Raw genomic sequence first — 8,713 nt, 5'->3', positions numbered from 1 at the left:
GGTGCCAGGTGAGGCTGGCAACGGCCACGGTCGGAGTGATGCATTTTACGTGCCACCGGCATCGAATCCAGTCGAGGCGGCACATACATATATATATATACATATATATACATACATTATATATAACACATACATATACATACTATATATATATACATACATATATATATACATATACATACATATATATACATATATATATATAATATATATATTTCGTTTTTGGATTTGTTTGCAAGATTCTTTATAATGAGTTCGTGTTTTGAAGCATATTCTGTTGTGTCTGGAGAGAGTCATTTCTTTTTGTGCCTTAAAATGTAACACACTCACCAGTAAAATTTCCACTTATTTCTTATTTTTATTGTCCTAAAATTTTCGTTGACTGAAAACTATTGAAAAGGTTGCAAGACGCAACAAAAATTTTAGAATATAAAAATAAGAAATAAGAGGAAATTTTCGCTCAGAGTAAAAGGTAGACTGTATGACGCATGTGTACGAATAGCCATGCTACATGGCAGTGAAACTTGGGCCGTGACTGCTGAGGACATGCGTAAGCTCGCAAGGAATGAAGCCAATATGATCCGATGGATGTGTAATGTCAGTGTGCATACTCGACAGAGTGTAAGTACCTTGAGAGAAAAGTTGGACCTAAGAAGCATCAGATGTGGTGTGCAAGAGAGACGACTGCACTGGTATGGACATATAGCGAGAATGGATGCGGATAGCTGTATGAAAAAGTGCCACAGCTTAGCGGTTGAGGGAACCTGTGGAAGAGGTAGACCCAGGAAGACCTGGGATGAAGTGGTTTGAACTTTAGGCCTCACCAAGGAAATGACTAGTGACCAAGATCTTTGGAAATATGCTGTGCTTGAGAAGACCCGGCAATCCAGATGAGACCATAACCTCGTGGCCTATGCTAGGGACATAACCGGCCCACTTATGCATACCGTTTCCTTCTTTGGACACTAAACTCTGCTTGAAAAGACCTGTTGAGGCAAGTGAAATCAAAATCAAAGTGAAATTCGATGACGGGCAAATGGAGCCCAGGGCTTATTCTTTGTAAGCCTAGTACTTATTCTATCGGTCACTTTTGCTGGACCGCTAGGTAACGGGGACGTAAACACACCAGCATCAGTTGTCAAGTGATGTTGGGGCCACAAACACAGACACACAAACATGTACACACATATATATATATACGACGGGCTTTTTTCAGTTTCCATCTACCAAATCCACTCACAAGGCTTTGGTCAGCCCAAGGCTATAGTAGAAGACACTTGCCCAAGGTGCTTCTCAGTGGGACTGAACCCAGAACCATGTGGTTGGTAAGCAAGCTACTTACCACACAGTCCTTCCTGCGCCTAATGTGTTGAAAAACAAAATAGGAATTTTGAAAGGAATGTCTATAAAACTAGTTTTTAACATCGAATGGCTACAGGGGTCCACCAGAATAAAATAGGAATCAAAGGGGTCCATAGATAAAAAAAAAGGGTTCAGAACCCCTGGCCACAGAGTAATTATTTACCAGTGGCTAATTCATTGCTCATTATCATTTTGATATTTACTTTTCCATGCTTGCACGGATCAGACAAAAGTATATGGTGTAGGGGAGATAGTTTTTCTATTGTAGCATGTAGGGTTGTTGTAACAGCTTTATGTGCCCCCTAAGCAAATCAGCGAGCTGGGGACCCTACATATATTTATTGGCAACAAGCCTCAGACTGCAGCATACATAAATTAAGCATTGGTGCCCTAAATCCATAGGGTTCCTCAGGCAAGTGTCCAGTCTGTCCAAGCTTTGAAACAACGCTGACTCCATGCCCTTCCAGTTGCCAACTGAATATATATACACATACATACCTAGCCTTTTGAATAACAAACAGCCTGGACTTACTTATATGGAGAACTGGAAATGAAATGACACCAGTATGTTTGCAAAGGTCATGCAACTTGTTGTGACATGACAAGAAACTTAAATATGCTTTTGTGGGTGGACTGCAAAGCAAACACAAAAGTCAGGCAACAATTGTTTACGAACCAGTGAATGCAAGGAAAATATGAACTCACTCAATGCTCACACATAATATATCTTTTATCTGTACTTGCTGTGTGTCACTATACACACACACACACATATATATTACACACCATACATATGTATATATGTATGTATATATATATATATACATATAAATTTATATATATATATACATACACATGTATATATATATATATATATATATATAAATTTATATATATATATATATACATACACATGTATATATATATATATATATATTATATATAAATTTTTATATATATAATATATATACATACACATTATATATATATATATATAATATATATATATTATATAAATAAATTTATATATATATATATATTATATATATATACACATACACATGTATATATATATATATATATATATCTATATATATATATATATATCTATATAATATATATACACATACACATGTATATATATATATATATATATATATATATACATATAAATTTATATATATATATATATATATACATACAAATTTATATATATATATATATAAACATACACATCATCATCATCATCATCATCATCATTTAGCGTCCGTTTCCATGCTAGCATGGGTTGGACGGTTCTACTGGTGTCTGTGAAGCCAGAAGGCTTCATCAGGCCCAGTCAAATCTGGCAGTGTTTCTACGGCTGGATGCCCTTCCTAACGCCAACCACTCTGAGTGTATAGGGTGCTTTTTACGTGCCACCCGCACTGTGCCAGACAGAGCTGGCAAACGGCCACGAACGGATGGTGCTTTTTATGTGCCACCGGCACGAGGGCCAGGCGAGGCTGGCAACGGACACGAAACGGGGCGGTGCTGGCAACGTCGGGAAACGGATAACGGAAAGTCTCTTACATGCCACCGGCACTGGTAAACATCTGCAATTTCCATTGATCGATTTCGATTCTGATCCTCACTTGCCTCAATGGGTCTTCACAAGCAGAGTTTCGACATGCCACCGGCACTGGTAGCACATCCGCAATTTCCATTGATCGTTTCGATTCTGATCCTCACTTGCCTCAACACGTCTTCACAGTAGAGTTTTGTGTCCCAAGAAGGGAAGGTATGCAATATATACGTAGGCTGGCTCCATCCCATGTAGAAGGCCACGGTTGTGGACTCACTTGTCCTGCCGGGTCTTCTCGCGCACAGCACACTTCCAGAGGTCTCGGTCTCTAGTCTTTCTCAGTGAGACCTAAAGTTCGAAGGTCGTGCTTCACCACCTCGTCCCCGGTTTTTCCTTCTGCCTCTTCCACAGGTTCCCTCAACCGCTAGGGTGTGGCACTTTTCACACACTATCTTCATCCATTCTCGCCACATGACCATACCAGCGCAAACGTCTCTCTTGCACACCACAACCATGTATATATATATACACATACATGATATATATATATATATATATACACATACATACATATACATATATATATATACATACACATGCATACATATATATATATATAATTACATACACATATATACACACACACACACATAAATGTCTTTTATCTTCTACTTGTTTCAGTCACTATACACATACACATATATATATATTTATACACACACACACACATATATATATATATACATACACATACATATATATATATATATATATAAATATGCATACACATGCATACCATACATATATATATAATTACACACACTATATATACTCACACACATACATACATACAGACACGAAAGCACACACACACATACATAGACACGAAAGCACACACACACATATATATGCACACACACACACATAATATGCACACACACACACACACATATATATATATATACACACACGCACTCACACATATGACAGGCTTCTTTTAGTTTCTGTCTACCAAATCTACTCAGATGGCTTCAGTTGACTCAAGGCACTTGCCCAAGGTCAATTGCCTAGGTGCCATGGAATGGGACTGAACCCAGAACAATATGGTTGGGATGTCTGCATATATATATATATATATATATTCTCTCTCTACTCTTTTACTTGTTTCAGTCATTTGGCTGTTGCCATGCTGGGGCACCACCTTTAGTCGAGCAAATCGACCCCAGGACTTATTCTTTGTAAGCCTAGTACTTATTCTATCGGTCATTTTTGCCGAACTGCTAAGTGACGGGAATGTAAACACACCAGCATCGGTTGTCAAGTGATGTTGGGGGGATTAACACAGACACACAAACACACGCACACACACACACATATATATATATATTTATATCTATATCTATATATATATATATATGACAGGCTTCTTTCAGTTTCCGTCTACCAAATCCACTCACAAGGCTTTGGTCAACTCGAGGCTATAGTAGAAGACACTTGCCCAAGGTGCCACGCAGTGAGACTGAACCCAGAACCATGTGGTTGGTAAGCAAGCTACTTACCACACAACCACTCCTACAAAATTTTCTGAACTTGTCTGAAATGGGGTGCCATTATCAGATAAAATGGTACCAGGAATATCATATCCAGCGAACAATTCATGTAAAAAAACTTATAATTGCAGATGTTGGTTTTTTACACTCATGCACTTCAGGCCACTTAGAAAAACTGTCCACCACATCATCAAGGTAATATGAACCCTTATGTGAACCTGTGTAATCAACATGCAGTCTGGACCATGGAATATCTGTTTTTGGCCATGGTTGCCATTTAGTGGTAAGTGCTTTTGCAGCTAGGGCACACCCTATGCATGCTTTCACTATTTCTTTACTACCCACAAGGGGCTAAACACAGAGAGGACAGACACGGACATACAAACGGATTAAGTCGATTATATCGACCCCAGTGCATAACTGGTACTTAATTTATCGACCCCGAAAGGATGAAAGGTAAAGTCGACCTGGGCGGAATTTGAACTCAGAACGTAATGGCAGACGAAATACCTATTTCTTTACAAACCACAAGGGGCTAAACGCAGAGAGGACAGACACGGACAGACAAACGGATTAAGTCGATTATATTGACCCCAGTGCGTAACTGGTCCTTAATTTATCGACCCCGAAAGGATGAAAGGCAAAGTCGACCTGGGCGGAATTGAAGAACTCAGACGTACGACAGAAATAACTCTATTTCTTTACAAACCACAAGGGGCTAAACGCAGAGAGGACAGACACGGACAGACAAACAGATTAAGTCGATTATATCGACCCCAGTGCGTAACTGGTCCTTAATTTATCGACCCCGAAAGGATGAAAGGTAAAGTCGACCTGGGCGGAATTTGAACTCAGAACGTAACGGCAGACGAAATACCTATTTCTTTACAAACCACAAGGGGCTAAACGCAGAGAGGACAGACACGGACAGACAAACGGATTAAGTCGATTATATCGACCCCAGTGCGTAACTGGTACTTAATTTATCGACCCCGAAAGGATGAAAGGTAAAGTCGACCTGGGCGGAATTTGAACTTAGAACGTAATGGCAGACGAAATACCTATTTCTTTACTACCCACAAGGGGCTAAACACAGAGAGGACAAACAAGGACAGACAAACGGATTAAGTCGATTATATCGACCCCAGTGCGTAACTGGTACTTAATTTATCGACCCCGAAAGGATGAAAGGTAAAGTCGGCCTGGGCGGAATTTGAACTCAGAACGTAACGACAGACGAAATACCTATTTCTTTACAAACCACAAGGGGCTAAACGCAGAGAGGACAGACACGGACAGACAAACGGATTAAGTCGATTATATCGACCCCAGTGCGTAACTGGTACTTTATTTATCGACCCCGAAAGGATGAAAGGTAAAGTCGACCTCGGCAGAATTTGAACTCAGAATGTAGTGGCAGACGAAATACTGCTAAGCATTTCGCCCAGCGTGCTAACGATTCTGCCAGCTACCGTCCATTGTTGGTCAATATACATAACTTCTCATTAACAATTTCATTCTCAAAATCCCTGGGTGACCTATGTGAAATTCCTTTAGTAATCGCTTCTGTAGTGTGGCTGGCACAACAATTCTTTGTGAGTACATCAACACACCGTCACACATTGAGAATGGGTTTGCATTTGTATTGTGCATATTTTTATCTCTTCGACATTTCTTTCAGTTTTTAAATAAACTAGCAGTATCACCCGGCATTGCTCAGGTTTGTTTCGACCCTTTAGAATTGGAATTTTTGAAAAGTAAAAATTTTGCATTATGTAGCTTGTTATTCTCTTTAAGTGAACATTTTTCTGGTTGAAATACACCGAAAAAATGACGACACAGCAGTAAATAAAATCGTAAAAAATAGGGATTTTCATAGAAAAAAGCACCTTTTTGATGTAAATAATTTTTGGTGTTAACATGGTCCGATTTGAATTTTTTTCTTCTACAGAAGGAAGAGCAAGCCGTCTTCTATCATACTCTCAATTTTGGTCAACTTGCGCCACAGGGTCTCAGAGGAGATTGTGTTAGTTGAAGGCTACCAAACCTGCCACACACAGACAACTTCAGCTTTATAAATAGTAAAAAATAGGGATTTTCATAGAAAAAAAGCACCTTTTTGATGTAAATAATTTTTGGTCTTAACATGGTCTGATTTGAATTTTTCTTCTACAGAAGGAAGAGCAAGCCTTCTTCTATCAAACTCTCAATTTTGGTCAACTTGCGCTGCAGGGTCTCGGGGGAGATAGTGTTAGTTGAAGGCTACCAAACCTTCCATACACACAGACAACTTCAGCTTTGTATATATAGATTTATCATTTTCTAATTTCAATTTTGTCTTGTAATGTGACTGACAGTTCACATATGATGTTACACAAAACATTTTAAATTTAATTTTCCCCTTGCAACACAGCAATCATGGTATCTTCAAATGGTTCAGCATTTTTTGAAACCAGTCTTGATAAACAATCAGCATATCATGATTTCTTAGACACCCCATCTTAAAATCATAGCTTAATGATATAGTACCCCAGCACTGCAACCTATTAGCAGTATGGGTAGGGATTCCTTTCTTCTTTTCTTCAACCCATATATAGATAATAATAGATAATGAACAGTCTGTAGAGGAAAACTTTTACCATGTACTCTTTACTGTTTACTCCCTTTACTCTTTTACTTGTTTCAGTCATTTGACTGTGGCCATGCTGGAGCACCGCCTTTAGTCGAGCAAATCGACCCAGGACTTATTCTTTGTAAGCCTAGTACTTATTCTATCAGTCTCTTTTGCCAAACCGCTAAGTTACGGGGACGTAAACACACCAGCATCGGTTGTCAAGCGATGTTGGGGGAGGGGGGCAAACACAACACACAAACATACACATATATATATACATATATACGACGGGCTTCTTTCAGTTTCCATCTACCAAATCCACTCACAAGGCTTTGGTAGGCCCGAGGCTCTAGTAGAAGACACTTGCCCAAAGTGCCATGCAGTGGGACTGAACCCGGAACTATGTGGTTGGTAAGCAAGCTACTTACCCCACAGCCACTCCTGTACAGCAAAAATAACCACTGGAGCTTCTTTTTCAATTTGGCTGTAATTTTTTTCTGCTGATTTCACCACCTCCATGTTACCATCTTCATATTTATTACATGTAGCATTTTGTAGCAATTGTTTTCGAGTATACATTGTCTGGGAGACTCTTCTTATAGTAGAGGAAATAGCTAAATTCTTTGGCTGCTATTTCTAAAAGTTCGGTGTGTGGTAAAGTAAATTTTTTGCTGAAACCTTATTATATAAAGTAATATACACACAGACACACATATATATAAAGGCGGCGAGCTGGCAGAAACGTTAGCACGCCGGGCGAAATGATTTGCGGTATTTCGTCTGCCGCTATGTTCTGGGTTCAAATTCCGCCGAGGTCGACTTTGCCTTTCATCCTTTCGGCGTTGATTAAATAAGTACCAGTTACGCACTGGGGTCGATGTAATCGACTTACTCCATTTGTCTGCCCTTGCTTGTCCCTTCTGTGTGTAGCCCCTTGTGGTTAGTAAAGAAATATATATATATACACACACATATATATATACGCACACACACACACACATATATATATATACACACATATACATATACACACACATATATATAATTATATCAAGGGAGATAGGGCAAAAACGACCCGCCTCCAGCATGCTTGAAGTGCCGATACCTCCAGTGTGTCTGTGTGTGTCACCCCACCATTGCTTGACAGCTGGTGTTGGTGTGTTTACATCCCTGTAACTTGGAAGTTTGGTAAAAAGGTCCCAATAGAATAAGTACAGTAAATTCCGGACTACAGAGCGCACCTGACTAAAATCTGCATGTTCTAATTTTAGAAAGAAAATCAATTTTGTACTTGTACAGGCCACACCGGATTTTAAGACGCAGGTGTCTAACATTGTAATATGAGATATTTACACAGAAAGATATTATACGTGAGGATTTTTTAAAACTTTTAATTTAATCCGTATGGTAACATAAGCAAGCACGGCAATCTTTCATCTCTAGTAGACCTTTCCGTCGATTTCCGTAAAAAATTTTTTTTTTAACAAATGGGCTTACGGGAACTTTTGAAGTAATGAGAGCGAAAGAGACTAAGAGAAAGCGATTGTATGATGAGGGAAATTCTTTTGAAGTTACCGTGCATGGGAAGCATTGATGTACGTGTGTGTGTGTGTTTGATGGGGT

Source organism: Octopus sinensis, linkage group LG27, assembly GCF_006345805.1.
Source record: "Octopus sinensis linkage group LG27, ASM634580v1, whole genome shotgun sequence".
Lineage (NCBI taxonomy): Eukaryota > Metazoa > Mollusca > Cephalopoda > Octopoda > Octopodidae > Octopus > Octopus sinensis.
The sequence above is the reverse complement of the archived record's forward strand: the minus strand, read 5'-3'. Positions refer to the sequence as shown.